Here is a 17,754-nt window from a genome sequence, read left to right on the forward strand (position 1 = left end):
GTACTTAATGTTTTTGACATCATCAAAAATCTGTTAAACTTGTATATTATGCTAATTTACAAGTTGGGGGAGATTGTTAGATATATTTTATAATGTCATGTCTAATATGATTTATGTTTAGTTTTCTGATCTTACTTAAGTAGGACAAATCAGTACTTAACTGAAATCAACACTTATACTGAAGTCAGAACTTAAGTTATCAGTACTTAAGGTTCAGGAGATATTTATCAGGAGATAATATCAGGACTTAAAGGAAACTTTCAGATAAGGAAGGCAGCTGATTGAAAGGAAAGAAGATCAGGACAAACGTAAGAAGAGATATGCATGAAGAAGGAATTCTGTGAAGAATGGAATACTTGGAAGAAAAGATAACTGATTGATATATTTTAGGAAGCATAATTATATTCCATATCAATTAGTGATTATCTTGTAACTGTGTAGTATATAAACACAGACATAGGGTTTACACTAAATGTGTTATCATTATCGAGAATATTATTCATTGTAATCCTAACAGCTCTCGTGATATTTGTTCATCACTGAGAGACGACAATTTCATATTGTAACAGAGTTTATTGCATTGAATAAAGTCTATTTTCTGTTACTTGTGTTATTAGAATTCGATTTGATTGTGCTATACACTGTATTCAACCCCCTTCTACAGTGTGTGACCTAACATAGCGTGTGTTTTCGCCCTAACACTTGCATTAACGATTGTAAAATTGATGACAAGTTTTTGGCGCAACAATAGTCTTTATATTAGATTTTATGCTAACACTCTTAATATGAAAAGATACACATGCAGAAATAATTCTAGTTTTATTCAAAAAGGATTTCAGTTCATAATAATCATAATATAAACTGTGATACTCTTTACATGTATAAATTGAATGCCAAGTACTGCCACAATGAAAACAAGGATTATGTGGTTTATATCTGAATGTTATGTTCCTTAAATCTGATTTAGGAGGAACAACATTTATTCCTTCATTCTTCCTGCAAGAAACAACAAGATGATTAGTACTACCACATTTTAAACAAGCCTTTTTAGGTGCATTAAGAATAGGTTCATAATTATTTTCCTTATTTACAACTATTTTTCCATTTATATTTTTCTTAGGTTGTTTTTCCTTTTTTCTTTTTAATCTCTTTCAGCTTGTGAGATATTAAACCAATATTTACTGATTTAGCCTTAACCTGTTCACAATTTTCAGTATTTAACCTAGACTTAGATGCTGATGTAGATCCCTTCTCATTTACTGAATTGAATTAATCAATTATTAAGTTAAACTTAACATGAGTTAACTTATACTTCATTTTTAGCTAATTTATTAGTGTTTACTGGTTTGATATGCTCAAATTCATTTTCCTTGAATTTTATAGTACTAGATTTATCTGCATAACCTAATACTGATCCCCAACAACAACTTTTAAATTATTCCTTGAGTTAATTTTCCTGAACTAGGCAAAGTTTGATTATCTCTCTCTTTAGCTAATTTCTTTTCAAGATAAGCATGCTTTACTAACTATTTATCTTTAACATAAATAGCATCATCTCCATCTTTTTGAATTTCTTGCATAAAAATCAATTCAGTTTCTAGGTGATCATTTATTTTCTTTAAGTCAGAATTTTCAATTCTGATTCTAGTGTTTTCGAGAATTTGATCTCTATAGATAACATGTAATGTTTTAAGAAATAGCCTTAACTCACTGATATCATCAGTATTAAAAGCTAAAGTTGTTTGAGGTACGTTAGTCTCAAAAGTCTCAAGTTCACTATCAGCATTTTCCATGAGAGCATAGCTGACACCCTCATCGGATTTTGATGTATCATCCCAGTTCTTTTTCTTATGAGTAATCAATGCTTGCTTTCTTTCAGCTTTTGGCATTCAATAGTCAGATGCAAAATTTTCAACTCCATCACAGTTGTAACACTTGATCTTGGACTTATCAATCTTGCCAGATTTGGACTGTTTTTCATCATATTTCTTGTAGTTCTTCTTATCAGAGTTTGAAGAACTAGAGCCTCTTCTGGAAAATCTCTTTCCTTTCTTAAAGTCCTTGTAAGCCATCTACTTGAAGCTTCTTACATTCAAAGCCGCCATATGCAAGATCTTTTCATCATCTTCATGATCACTTTCGGAGTCTGTAGAGATATCAGAGTTTAAGTCATTTTTAGTATTTGATGACTCGGTATCAGACTTTATAATCATGGCCTTTCCTTTTGAATGACCCTTTCTCACAACTCTTTCTCTTGTATTTCTTAACTCTGAGTGTAACTTATCTTGTCCTTGACCATTCCCTCTTGCTCTTTTACTCCATATCCAGTTCATGAGTTTTGAGCATTCCATAAATCTCATCCAAAGATGTTTCATCAAGATCATAATTATCTCATATGGATATGACATTCGGATCCAACTATTCAGGTAGTGCAAGAAGAAACTTCAGGTTTGAATCTTCTGGATCACATTTTGTGTCAACAAGAGACAAATCATTCAGTAATTTATGAAACTTGTCTAGGATCTCAGTCAATGACTTATCAGCTTTTGAGTCAAAGTGATTATACTCTTCTATGAGTATTGTCTTTCTGTTCGTTTTTATAGCAGTAGTTCCTTGACACTTAACCTCCAAAGTGTCCCATATCTCCTTTGTTGTCTTACATCCAATCACCCTTTGGACATAAAAATATCCAAACTTCTATGAATCAAATGTCTCACCTTAGAATTTTTCAGAATTCATGCTAAATCTTTAGGAGTATAATCCTTCTTATCCTTGTAAACCATCTTTTCAATCTCACCGGGAACAACAACATTAAGTTTCTTGGGCCTGTGTAGACCATCATAAATCCTATTTAGATATTAAAGATTTGTGGCTTCCAAGCATATATCCTTCTTAACTTTCCAGATTAGATACTCATTGACTTTCAAGATTGGAACTCTGTCGGCTTCATATCTGCTCATGTTGTTATTGATTTGTGTTGTGGCTGGTGGTGGTTGTTGAATTTCTTTGTCGACCATTATTAATTGGTTTTTGGATCTTAAACTGTTTGTGTATCAATATCAAGCTCTGATACTAGTTTTTAAGCCTTAAGTGATACTATAGAGGGGGTGAATACAGTATAAACAATCAACTCAAATTAAAACTCAAGATTCAGAATCAGTTTTATATTAATGGATAAAATCTGATTACAAAACTCTCTTAGATGATTAACATATATCCTTGAGAGCTGCTAGGTTACACAGAATGATAAAATAATAATCTACACATATATTGTTAACCTAATTTGTGCATATATACTGCACAGTTACACAATCAATCTAGTTGATATGATATACATGAATAAGGAATCCTAATACATGTCCAACTATTGACTGCTACAAATAAGTAAAGTCCTACACCGACATATCTCCGCAAATATATTATTCTATGATATCTCCTAATTTCCAGCTTGACAAATACTGATATGAACAAATGCTGATGACAAGTACTGATCAGTAAATACTGATGATGAACTCTAATGACATCATCCTTTTTCAAACTCTGATATCATAAATATTGATGGCAAACTCTGATAGTTCTAAATACCGATATCATCAATTATATCTAACATTAGTAGTCCAAAAATATGGGATATTACACTCCAATTATTAATCGTATGAAGGAAGAGGAGTTTGTTTGGTCTATGTCGGCAGCAAGAGCCTATACTGAAATAGAGGATAAGTTGACACACCCTCTAGTCCTTATTTTATCAAATTTTGGTAAGGTCTTTGAGGTAGCGTGTAATGCTTCTAGCATAGGTATAGGTGGAGTATTTTGTCAGGAGGACTTTCATATAGATTTCTTCGATTATAATTTTAATGAGGCCATGAAGAGGTATACCACCTATGAGAGGGAGATTTATGTTGTAGTTTTGACACTGAGGTATTGGCAACATTGCTTGTTGCCTAGGGAGTTTGTGCTCTACTCTGATCACCAGTTGTTATAGTGTATTAACGCCAAGAAGAAGATTGATCATCGACATGTTAAGTGGTTTGAGTTTGTTCAGGAGTATACCTTTGTGTTGGGCATGTGGGGGCTAGTTGGTGACTTTGGTCGAGATAAGACCATTGCTCTTGTTGAGGATAGGTTTTATTGGCCTAGTTTGAAGAGGAATGTCGCTCGTATAGTTGTAGAATGTCGTACTTGTCAGACGTCCAAGAGTAAAAAGTCGAATACGGGCTTATATACACTATTAAGATCAAGCGCTTACCACTACACCAAAAATAGCTACTTGTGTAGAAAGCACAATTATAACTTTATAGTATAACAGCCAGCGCCATATTTTCGATATAGGTAGATGCTGGACACCCCAAAAATACCTCCCAGCATCTTCCAGCACTACCAAGTCCCCGTCTGAGAAATGGTTATCCCTGTTAGATGGCCAAGGGTGGGAAATATAATATGGGCTTATACTGTTAAGATCAAAGTGCTTACCACTATACTAAAAAAAACCACTTGTGTAGAAGACGCATCTATAATTTTTCTAATATAACATCTAGCACGACATTTTTTATATAAGTAGATGTTGAACACCCCAAAATACCTCCCAGCATCTACCAATACTACCAAGTCCCCTCCTGAGAAATGGTTGTCCCTGTCTGAGACCATGGTTGCATAACATGCCTTTGGTATAAATCTCATAAAAATGCATGATAGCGGGATATCGAACATGTGACCTACTTTAATACCACTTGTTAAGATCAAGTGTTTGCCACTATTCCAAAAACATCTACTTTGGGGAGAAGATGCAACTATAAATTTTATAGTGTAGCAGCGATCACCACATTTTTGATATAGAGAGATGATGGACACCCCAACATATACGCTCCGCTTTCGGTTTCTCATGTTCCTTAGGAGGAACTTAGTATAGATTTTGTGTTGGGATTATGTAAGACACGTAGTGGGCATGATTCATCCTTCATTTTTCTGGATCATTTTATGAGGATGGTTCACTTCATTTCTTGTAGTAAGATGATAATGCCCCTCCTATTTCATCCATCTTCTTTCGTGAGATCGTCAGAATACATAATGTTCCACTGGCCATAGTTTCTGATAAAGATGTGAAGTTCGTGAGCTACTTACGGAGGACTCTTTGGAAGTTGCTTGGGACTAGTCTCAAGTTCTCCACCACCTATCATTCACAGACCGACGGACTAACTGAGGTCGTTAATATGAGCCTATGTGATTTGATTAGGTGTCTTGTAGGAGAACATGTGTCCACTTAAAATATGGTTTTTCCTACACCCGGGTTTGCCTATAACAATTCCGTAAATAGGTCTACAGGTTTCAGTCCTTTCGAGGCCTATATTGTGTCAGCCTACGAAACTCGTTGATTTGGTTCCACTTCCACCTGCATATAGTTCTAGTGTTCTGAGTCTATAGATTCTTTTGCATGACATATTTATAAGTTGGATGCTGAGATACATCAACTAATTTAAGCAATGAAAATTATAAGTCTGCTAGAGATGTTCATCGCAAGTTTCAAGAGTATAATGAAGGTAATCAGGTTATGTTACGACACCATGTTGAGAGGTTACCTCCTTGTCCTTGGAAGAAAGTGCATGCTAAGGGGACAATCCATTTTGGATTCGTAAGATAGTTGGAACTGCTTATGAGTTAGATCTTCCTAGACGTATGGCGATTGGGCATGTGTTTAATATGGAAGATCTTACTCCTTGTTATGGACAAATTGACATTTATCCTTTCTTCACATGTTGTTGCTTTACCTATTCCATCCACTTCTACACCAACTCCTTCGAGCTCTATTGATCCTATATCTACCCCACCAGTACTTGTGTCTTCTACTCCACCTTATGTTTCTTCATAACAGATAGTTGATGTTCTTTATGAGAGGTATGTGGCGACTCAGCATGGTGGTGGTTATCATCAGTATTTGGTTCATTGAAGTGGCAGATCACCAGGACGAGCACACTTGGATCAGCGCTTCAGAGTTTGAAAGGCTTGCTCATGATCTTTTCCAATGCTATATGAAGTTCAGTTCGACAAAGCCGAAACTTTTCTTAGCGATTGAGAGTTGATAAGGATCGGGACCTATTATTATATTATATTATATTATATTATTACTATGATTATTATTACTGTTATATGTTGGACCGAATTTTATATTATTGGACTTAAGTTAGCCCACGTGTTTAGGACATGGTATATTATTAGCCCATTAGGGTTTTTATGTCGGTATATATATACTGAAATATTTTACTTCTAGGTTACGCTTGATTATACATTTTTTCTTCAGAATAATATTATTGTTTGCTCTTGGGAATTCGTATAATATTTGCATTTTATATTGGTTTAAATTATTGTCTAACATCAAAAATGTTATCGCGTTTAAATGCGGGGGCAGATAAGGTATTTATATGATCCCGCAGGGAAAACTCGTTTCGCCCCAACTTGAGTAGAATATAACTTTTTTATGATTTACTCTAATATTTTAAATAGTGTGGAAAATTAAAATTTATAAAAAAAATTATTTATTTATTTCACTTATATAAATACTATAAAAAAATCATAGTGTGTTTTAAATTATCTATTTCTTTATTGTAATGTTATATTAGATATTATAAAAATAACATTTTTACAAGATTTACCATCTCTGTCCCATTCATTTGTTTACATTTTCTATTTTGGAACGTTTCATCCAATATATTACAGTTCCAAACGTTTCCAAAATAACAAACTTTTAATATTTTATAAACTCAAATGGACCAGTAATTACCACTATCTTTCTGATCTATTACTGAAGTTTTAATGGATTTGATCACTTTACTCAGTTTTTTTATACTTTTCTACTTTATTTCTATTTTTTAATGTCCGTCCGTAATTCAAATATTAAAAATTCAATTGGACGGTGAGAGTAATTACTAAACGGGGGGGGGGGGGTGATGAGGACTCAGTTTTTCCACGTGAGGTGCGAGATAGGGATAAATTATAAATTCCCGCGAGGAAACAGTACTGGTTTGTGACAAAAAAAATATGTAAGGCAGGTATGAGAATGTAGATGTCGCCCTGAACCCACCCCACTTACAACTCTATATGAAGATAACGATATCATCGTTCAGTTTATGTTATTCTTAAGAATTAGGAAACTATATTTAGATATGTTAGGTCACATAACACTGTAGAAGGGGGTTGAATACAGTGTTTATACAATCAAATCGATTTAACATAAGTATGTAACAAAGATCAAGTATATTCAATAAACTCTGTTACAATATGAACTGTTGTTCTCTCTCAGTGATGAACAAATATCACTAAGAGCTGCTAGTTACAATGTATAATCTTCTCGATAATGATAACACATATAATGTAAACCCTAATTATTTGTTTATATAGTACACAGTTACAAGATATATTCTAATTGATATGGAATATAATTCTGTCTCCTAAAATATATCAATCATATATCTTCTACAAGTCTTCTAGTCTTCTAACTCTTTCCATGCATATATTCTTTTGTTTTAGTGTCGATCTTCTCCTGTAAATCAGCTTCATTCCTTAACTCAAAGTCTTCCCGCACTTTAGTTCTGATATGACCTTAAGTTCTGACTTCTAGTAAGTCCTGATTTCAGTAAGTCCTGATTTGTCCTGTTGTTAAGTTCTGAAAACTAAACACAAATCATATTAGATATGACATCTCAAATATATCTAACAATCTCCCCCAACTTGTAAATTATGCAAAATATACAAGTTAATAGATTTGATGATGCCAAAAATATTTAAGTACAAATGTAAATAAGAATTTAACTAGATAACTAACTACAACTTACAGTCCTTGTAGCTTTTACCAATCTCACCGAGTCAATCTGAATCCAAAATGATTCTTGACAAAGTTTGATATTAGCTTTTCTTTTTTAATCCTTAGGACTTGAGCTATTGTAGTCTTGACTTGCTTCATCTCTTCATTCTGACTTCCAATCTGGTAGATTACAGTCCTTAAAGCAGAGATAAAGTTTCTTTCTAAACCATCATCCAGTCTTATTACCCTTGGATGAGAAGAATCTTCATTGTAGCATAGACATTTCTCTTTCAGTATCACTTCAAGTTTAGCAGAATCCTTCTTCATTGGAATTTCACTTCCATCATCTTTAACAATATTAGGAATGAATTTTGTAACCCTTGAACCAGAAATTCTAGCTTTATCTCTTATGATCTTCAATATGAAATTTGACCATCTCCTGGTAATATCAGACTTTACCTCTAAAAGGTAATGAAAGAATTGAAGTTCTTTCAGTGATTTGTTTAACATATTTAATTCTGACATCTGATATGTCCTTCCATCTTCAAGAAATAGAATCATATTTTCTTTGACATTATGCTTGTTATGAGCATCCAGGACTACTTGAATAGAGATAACCTTATCAAGGTGTTTCTGTGTAACATCTTCAAGAGGTTTGTCAGTTAGCAAAAATGGATCTCTAGTAGCAACTTCAACTCCTGTCATGATCTTAGCTTCATCAGAACCTAGTCCAGCCCTGTCTCTTGGTTTTCTAGCATTTAACCCAATAGTCATGAAATCAGACAGCAATTGGCTTTTCTTTGGATCTGATGGTTTGACATTTTTCCATAGAAGTTTCTTTTTGTCAGCTACTTTCATCTTGTCTAAATCAACTTGAGTTATGTCATAGGTTGATGTCTTGATAACTCTATCATAACTTGCTGTTTCTTTTGTAGCTTGCAGTTCTTCACTCTGAACAACTTGAGCACTGCCAGAGGTTGTCTTTGATTCTTCAAAAATCTTCTTTCTTTTCAGAGTTTGAACATTTTCATCTTCAGTAAGAGTATCATCAGTAACTTGAACCATTTTGCACACTAGTTTCATCGGGATTTGAGGAATTTTCATCTCCAGTGGCTTGGTTGGTTCATCAACATTTCCCTTCCCTTTGTCTTTGGGATCAATCTCAGTCTGTGATCTAGTCTTTGGCTTTGATGCCTCAGTATTTGACTTCTCCTTGATCACAATGCCATTTTCCTTAGGCCTTGGAGGTTTCTTTGCAACAAAAGCTTTTGGCTTTAGATTTGTCTTTTCAGCTTTAAATCTAGCTTCTTCCTCCTTGAGATTTTCGAAATCCATTCCAGGATTATGCTTCAGAAATAATCTTCTAGCAATCTCTTCATCAAGTGTCTGAATCTTGGATCCTTGTAGTAGACTGTAGTCTACTTCCCCTTTAGCTTCAGAGTTTGCAAAAACTTCTGAGAGTCTTGACTTCCACTTTGTATCAGAACATCAGGCTTTGTCATCAAACTTTGCTTATCAGAACTTGATATCAGATTTTGAGTATCAGCACTTGCTATCAGATTTTGAGTTTTAGCAGCTTCAAAACTTGTCTTCTTTTGAATAGAAGATTTTCTTGCATCAGTAATTAGTTTCCTTGAAGAAAACTTACTGCTCTGCCCTTGACCTTGACCTCTACTCTTATTAGAGTTTCCCTGGTCATCACCTTTGTCATCCTTCTTCTTCAGTATATGAGTGATTGAGCATTTGGACTTACTTATCTTCTCCCCCTTTTTGGCATCATCAGCTAGTAGGAGAGAGAGAAGAAGTTCGACTGAAGATTGGATTTCATCCAATTGAGCCTTTTGAGAAGCTTGATTCTGCAGGACCTCAGTGAGTTGGGCCTGTTGCTGTTCTTGAATCTTCTCAATGACTTCAACTTTCTCAGAAATAGGTCTGATAAACCTCTTATTGTTGTGAATATATTGTGAACTTGATAATTTTATTAACAAAACACCTTAGTAGATTTAACTTAGTGAAAAATGTAGCACTCGACGGATAAGGAATATATTCCCAATGGATGACTCAATATAGTCCCGACGGATGATGATTTGTTATCCATCGAGTGAGTAGCTTGTGTAATAATAAGTCATGAAGCACATTTCTGCAAACACCTTTGTTTAGATTCTGTAGTAGCATATAAGTCATGTTAAATTTAATTAGATATGCAGAATAGGTTGATTAATTGTACATAGATGATGTCTTGTAATTCTGCATAAATGAAATGAAGTCAAGTGCCAAATAGCTACCCGATGGATGATCAACAAAGCTACCCGACGGATGATCAACAAGGCAACTCGATGGATGATCATGTACTCGACGGATAATCAATTTGAACATCTGTGGACAGTGACAACACAATCACATGCGTCAAGTGTATGCAAAAGGAATGTGGAAGCCTATTCAACTGGGTTTTTGAGAACAAAGAAGCATTGCCATTTTCATGCTAATATGAAGATATTCAAAGATGCTAGAATAAAGTGATGAACCAGCATAGTATTAGACTTGATAGATTTTGTTTTATTATCTCGTCTTATTACTGTGTAATCTTGGTAATATATAAACCAAGAGTAGCAAATAGAACAACATCAAGACTAAGCAAGTATTTTCTCAAAGAAACATTTGTAAGCTGTATCCTAAGCATTTCTCTGTAAGTTTAGTTGTTCTTATTTTTGTAAGCAGCTGTGAGCTGTTCAAGCTTCACAGAGTTCTCTTGATATATATATATATATATATATATATATATATGGTGGATACATTCAAATCCACTAGAAAGTTTTAAAGACTTGTGTTTTTATTACTTTGTTTTTTGATTTAACTAACTCTTATTCCGCACTTAGCAAATCAAACACCTATATATATTATTAAGATAGAACATTTTGTAATTCAGAAAAAGTTTCAAGAATTCTATTCAACCCCCCTTCTGTAATTCTTGTTGTATCGTTAGGGACTAACAATTGGTATCAGAGTAAACTCTTAAAGAACAAAGAAGTTAAAGATCACAACAAACAGCAAGATGAACAAGAAGGATATTAGAGTCAAGATTCCTTTTCTGGAAAAAGATAATTACCATCAATGGAAGGTAAAGATGCATCTTCATTTACTTTCTCAAGATGAGGCCTATGTGGAATGCATAGAGAGAGGCCCTCATGTACCAATGAGAGCTGCAACTGGAAACAAGCCATCAGTTCCCAAGCCAAGGCATGAATGGTCAGATCCTGATATTGAACAAGTCAGGAAAGACAAGAAGGCCATGAATATTCTGTTCAATGGAGTTGATGGTGACATGTTTGACAACATCATCAATTACAAAACTTCCAAGGACGTTTGGGATACTATTCAGATTATCTGTGATGGCACTGAACAAGTTAGAGAAAACAAGATGCAGTTACTAATTCAACAATATGAGCATTTCCACTTTAAAGAAGGTGAAACTCTCACTGATATCTTTAGTAGATTTTAAAAACTACTAAATGCTCTAAAGCTGCATGGAAGAGTCTACCAAACCAAAGATTCTAACCTCAAGTTTCTGAGATCCCTACCAAAAGAATGGAAACCAATGAAAGTCTCCTTGAGAAATTCACAAGAATACAAGGAATTTACACTAGAGAGACTGTATGACATTTTAAAGTCTCCTTGAAATGAGCTTGAATTTACAAGAATGCAAGATGAAAGAATGGAGAAAGGGAGGAAGAAAGGAGGGTCCATTGCACTGGTTGCTGAGTTAGAGAAAGCAAATGAGATGAAGATAGAAGCTGTTGAGTCTACTTCAAAGGTCTGTGAAAACAAGGGCAAGGGGCTGGTAGCAAAAAATGAAGATTCTTTGAGCCAAGATGACATGGAGGATATTGATGAACATCTAGCATTTCTTTCCAGAAGATTTGCCAAGCTCAAGTTCAAGAAGGACTTTGGAGCAGCTAAGCCAAATAGAAACATGGTGGATAAATCAAAATTCAAATGTTTCAAATATGGCTTGGCAGGGCACTTTGCCAGTGAGTGTAGAAAGTCAGATTCCAGCAAGAAGAAGTTTGAGCCTGTGGATTATAAACAGAAATATTTTGAGTTGCTCAAACAAAAGGAAAGGGCTTTCTTTACACAAGAAAATGACGGGACAACAGATGGTCTGGATGAGGATGAGCATGTCAGCTATATCAATCTAGCCCTAATGGCCAAGTCTGATGAAACAGAGACAAGTTCTTCAAGTAATTAGGTAATCATCACTAACCTTGCACATTTATCTAAAGCTGAATGTAATGATGCAATAAATGACATATTTACAGAATTATATCATTTCCGTGTTACACTTAAGTCTCTTACTAAGAAAAATGCTAAAATCAAAGAAAATAATTTCTTTTTAAGTGAGAGGAATAATGTGCTACAGTCTCAATTTATTGAATTTGAAAAATTGAGAATTGAGTGTAAAATTGCTAAGGATGAATTAACTGAGTCCTTGAAGAAAGAAGAGATCTTGAAGAAGCAGCTTGATCGAGAACAAGAGGTGATTAAGGCATGGAAAACATCTAGAGATGTTCATGCTCAAATCACCAAAGTTCAAGGTATTGAGTCCTTTTGTGATGCAGTCTGGAAGAAGAATAAGGAGAAGCTGGAATCCAATTTGGTTGAAGGAGTGCTAACAGATGTGGACTCGACGGATGATGAGAGTCATCCGTCGGATAATCAAAAGGATTATTCATCGAGTGATATAAACCCTCATCCGTCGGCTGTGTCCAAACCTGTGAGTAAATCCAAACTTGCCAAGTTAAATGAAAAGTATGGATCAATTTCCAAAAACTTTATTTTAGGAGAATCTAGTCAAGTGAGGAAGGAGAAGAAAGTGAATGTTGGTCATCTATGTAACGTCTGGGAAATATTATGTAATTATTTTTATCAATCAATAATTATTATGTGATTTTTATGTGAATTTTGTGAATTATTTGATGATGGATAATAATATTTGGATGTTTATGTTAGGTCACACACACACACTGTAGAGGGGGTGAATACAGTGTATAGTACACTTAAATCGAACTTTAAGAACTTAAGTAACAGAAAACAAACTTTATTGAAACAATAAACTCTATTACAGTATGGAACTGTTACCTCTCAGTGATGAACAAATATCACGAGAGCTGCTAGGGTTACAATGAATAATCTTTTCTAATAATGATAACACTTATAGTGTAAACCCTATGTCTGTGTTTATATACTACACAGTTACAAGATAATCGCTAATTGATATGGAATATAATTCTGCTTCCTAAAATATATCAATCAGATATCTTTTCTTCCAAGTATTCCATTCTTCACGGAATTCCTTCTTCATGCATATCTCTTCTTATGTTTATCTCGATCTTCTTTCCTTTAATCAGCTACTGTTCTTATCTGATTGTCCTTCAGCACTTAAGTTCTGATATCTATCTTCTGATGATTATCTCCTGATAATATAAGTACTGATATCCTTAAGTCCTGACTTCCAGTATAAGTACTGATCAACAGTTAAGTACTGATTTATCCTGTTCACGTAAGACCTGAAAGCTAAACATAAAACATATTAGCCATGACATTATCAAATATATCTAACAATCTCCCCCAACTTGTAAATTAACAAAATATACAAGTTTAACAGATATTTGATGATGTCAAAAACATTAAGTACAAATGCATGAGAAATAGACTAGATAACTACAACTTACAGTCCTTAAAGTTTTTACCAATTTCAACTTCTGATAACAACTTCAATCTGTATAAATATCAGAATTTAAGCAGTTGTAGATCGTCGACTTGGCTTCTTCATTTTCTGATCTCTCTGATGTCAGGAGTTGTTCTGAGATAGTTCTTCAACAAACATTTCTCATCATATCTTAGTTCATCAATCATTCTCCTTTTAACACCTTTAAGCTCTGCAGTATCTTCACCAGTTTGAAAGATTGCAGCTCTGAGATCATTAATCTTTGCTTTTCTCAACTCCTGATCTAGTCTTATGACATAAGCTTTGTCAGACTCAAGATTGAATTCAAGTCCCTTAATACCAAGATACGTTCTGATCTGTGCAGTATTAGGCTTCATATCAACAATATCACCATTGTGATCTCTGTACTTTGGAACATATATGCTGTCAGACTTAACAGAATAAAGCCTTTTCTGTCTCTGAATCTGTTCTTTTAAGTAGTTTGCAGCAGTCTCTGTTATTCTGTCATCCACTTGAAGTAAGAAAAGTACATGCTCCAATTCTTTAAAATACTTCAAAGGAATGGCATTTTGTCTTATATGATAAACCCTACCATCTGTCATGAAATACAACATGATGTATTCTTTCAAGTAGGTATGGTAAACCATCTGTATAGATTCCAGTTGATTCAATCTCTCAGGAGTTGCTCCAATACCTGGTTCACTCAAGAAAGTTGGATCATTGGTAGTGTTGTGTACTCTTCTTTCATCAGCACTTCCCAATCCAGTTTTATCTCTAGCTTCCTTTCCAGTAACTACTCTTGCTTCAAAACCACTTGCAGTAGTCTTCAAAGATTGAGTCTGTTTTGCTTTAGTGAATCCTGGTAGGAGTGTCTTTGATCTATTTTCTGATATCAAGTTAACTTGAGCTCTGTCAGAGGTTACTTGCTTCTTCTGAATATCAGAACTTACAATTTCTTGACTGAACAACTTGAGCCATGTCAGAGGTTGTTTTAAGAACTTTTCTTGAAGTCAGAGCAAGATCATCTTTTCCATCAGTAATTTCTTCTTCCTCAGGAGGTACATAAGCCTTGATAGGTTCACCAACCTTTTCTTTACCCTTGGATCTTGGATCTATCTGTGGTTGTGACCTAGCCAATGTTGCTTCAGTATGTGTCCTTTCTTTGATCACAATGCCTTTAAGTTTTGGAAGTAACTTTTTACCAGAAGCTTCAGATTTAGATGTGACTTTCTCTGATTTAAGTCTGGCTTCTTCTTCCTTTAAACTTTCCAAGTCCATCCCTGGATTTTCTTGAAGAAATAACTGTCTTGACATTTCCTCATCAAGATCTAGAAGTTCATCAGAACTTATCCTTTTACCAGCAGCAGAACTTATTCTTTTCCCAGTATCAGAACTTGTTCTGTGACTAGCTTGTCTTGATGTAAACCTTCTACCTTGACTATGACCACTACCCATTCCAGAGTTTCCTTGGTCATCTTTTCCATCATCCTTTCCTTGCAGTGTCTTGTTGGTTTTGCATTTGGACTTAATTACCTTCTCCCCCTTTTTGGCATCAGCAGGTAATAAAAGAGAGATAAGTAGTTCCACTGAGGTCTGGATTTCAGTAAGTTGCGATTGCTGAGAAGCTTGATTTGTCAGAATTTGATCAATCTGAGCTTGTTGTTTCTCTTGAGTTTTCTCAATATAAGCAATCCTGTTAATGGTAGGTTGAAAGAACTTTTTCTTATCAATTTTCCAAACTTGTTCCTGTTTGATAAAGTTCTCCTGAATCTTGTGTAGCTCTGCATGAGTATTGGAATGAAGACCTTGTAGATGTTTAGTACTCAATGCAGTGACTCTAAGCTGGGTTTTAAAATCATCAGAATTTAACATTTCATCAGCTTTAGTCAAGTGCTCAGCAAGATGTAAAGCATTTGGAACACATGAAACTGAGTTCCATTCCTTAGTCCACTCCTGACCTGCAGGAGTTTCACTCCAAGGCACTGGTGCATCCCTGATAACAAACTCCTTTACCAGTTCAGACTTAGGAAGAGTCGGTGGAGGAGTATGTCCTGAAGGACCTGCTTCATCAGCATCTACAGTTGTAGCAGCTTCACCGGTATCTCCAACATTTGCAGCATCAGAACTTAAAGAATCAGTATCTTCTGATAAGACAACAGTGTGAGTAGCAATGGAGGATTCAGCATCCTCTAATTGCTGATATGATACTAAGTTCTGATCAACAGCCATATCCTGATGCTCACCTAAAATCTGATCATCAGCATCTTGATGCAGAGAAGGTGTTGTTGATAACTCTGGAGTTTGAACAGCATCGGTAACAGGTGTTGTGGAAGGATTATTTGCTGTTGGAGCTTCTAAGAAAAGTATTGTAGGCACAACCAGGTTCTGAATATCAATTTCAGCACTTGTGCCTGGATCAACAAGAGACACAGATGGTGAGTTAGCCTTGTCAGATACAGCTTCCTGAGATGGAGTTGATGGAGAAGAAGTGACTGGAGAAAATTCCTTGTCTTGTGAGATCAGAGATTCCTGATCCCCTTCCTTAGCTGCTTCCTCCTCATCATCTGAAACTGGCCTTTGTGCCCTCTGTTTCTTGTACTTCCTTGTTGATTTGGATTCCTTGGGAGTTTCAGGAACTATCATACGTCTAAGCCTCTTGAGAAGCCTAGAACCCCCAATTTCAGAATCCTTCTGAGAAGTTGCTTTCTCAGCTTCAACCACCACAGGTTCTGAAGAAGGAATCTGTTCCTCAGAATCTGATTCATCTCTCAAAGTAATTATCCTCCTCTTTTGAGGTGTTTGAGGAACAGTCTTTGTTCTCTTTGGCTTAGAGGATGTAGGCTTCACAGTAGGTACTGAAGAAGAAGGTTGAGCAGTCTGTGAAGTGGAGAGATAGGATTTGAGATAAGTTCTGAGGGTAGGTTGAGTAGAATGAGAGGTAGGTACTAAGGTTGATGGATTTTGGGTGGTTAGAGGTGGTTGGACATCAGAGTAAACAGATCTATAAGTATCAGGATCAGCATTTACCAGGATCTGTTTCACAGACTTAGGAATCTATAATGGTCTAACCACTTTCTTCTTAGTATCAGCATTTACCAGGTCATTAAAGTATCGTTTTGCAACCTTAAAAGGTGGGGTTTGAGTGCTGACTAAATGAGGTTCATCAGTACAGTAAGTGTAAATAAGTTGACAGAATCTAGCAAAATAAGCAACATCTCGATCCTCTGTCATCCTATCCCCAATAAAACCAATTATTCCAGTTGCAAAATCAAAATGAGTTTGATGGATAATAGCATACCCTATATGCTGACTCAGAATTGGGATAGCATCAAAATTTGAACATTTGTTCCCAAAAGCTTTGGTGATGCAATCAAAGAAGAAACTCCATTCTCTTCTGATATTAGCCCGTTTCAACTGTCCAAGTTTCGTTAGACTCTTTTCATATCCCAATTCAGCCATTAACTCCCGAAGGGCTGAGTCCTCTGGAACTGAGAAAGTACAATCCTCTGGAAGATGTAAAGCCCTGCGTACTGTACCAGGAGTGACTACAAAGGATGAATCACCCACTTGGAAGATAATACTGGGAGTTCCACGGTTACCACCATCATCAAAAACTCCAGTCCTCCAGAACCTCAGAACTTGTTGACTTGAAAATAATTCAGGCTGAGTTAAGGCGTACCCAACCTCACTATGTGCAAGAAGATCTTGCACAAAGTGCAATTCAGATGGAGCGTCAGCATGATCAAGAATTGCAGCATAGTTGTTTGGAACATACTTTGCTCCATCAATGATTAAATCCTTTGGTGCCATGTGAAAAAAATATTGAGTTTCAAGGATGCCTGTTAGGTGTTTGAGATAATGTCTGTATGAAAAACCAACGTGAGAAAGAAGAGAAGGAGAGTAAAAGTAAGGAGAGAGATAAAGTATAAAGAAAATAAAATATTAAAGAAATCTTCTCTCTGTTGTACTTATACTCTGAACAAAAATGTAACCGTTGGACACCTGTCAGACATGCAGTAATAACGGACAGTTACTGGGCTCGAGAAAACAGGAATCATTACTTACCCAGTTGCCTAGTTTCAAGGAAAAACCATTCCATTTATCAAGAGAAACAGTTTTAATTCAAAATTTAAACCGTTAGCACTGATTGAATTATTTTTCATTGCATCATTGAAATTCTGAAAATACATCACATGAAAATGACCAAGATAAATTAGATATATAAGTGCTGAAA

The sequence above is a fragment of the Apium graveolens genome, chromosome 5, assembly GCF_009905375.1.
Source record: "Apium graveolens cultivar Ventura chromosome 5, ASM990537v1, whole genome shotgun sequence".
NCBI lineage: Eukaryota > Viridiplantae > Streptophyta > Magnoliopsida > Apiales > Apiaceae > Apium > Apium graveolens.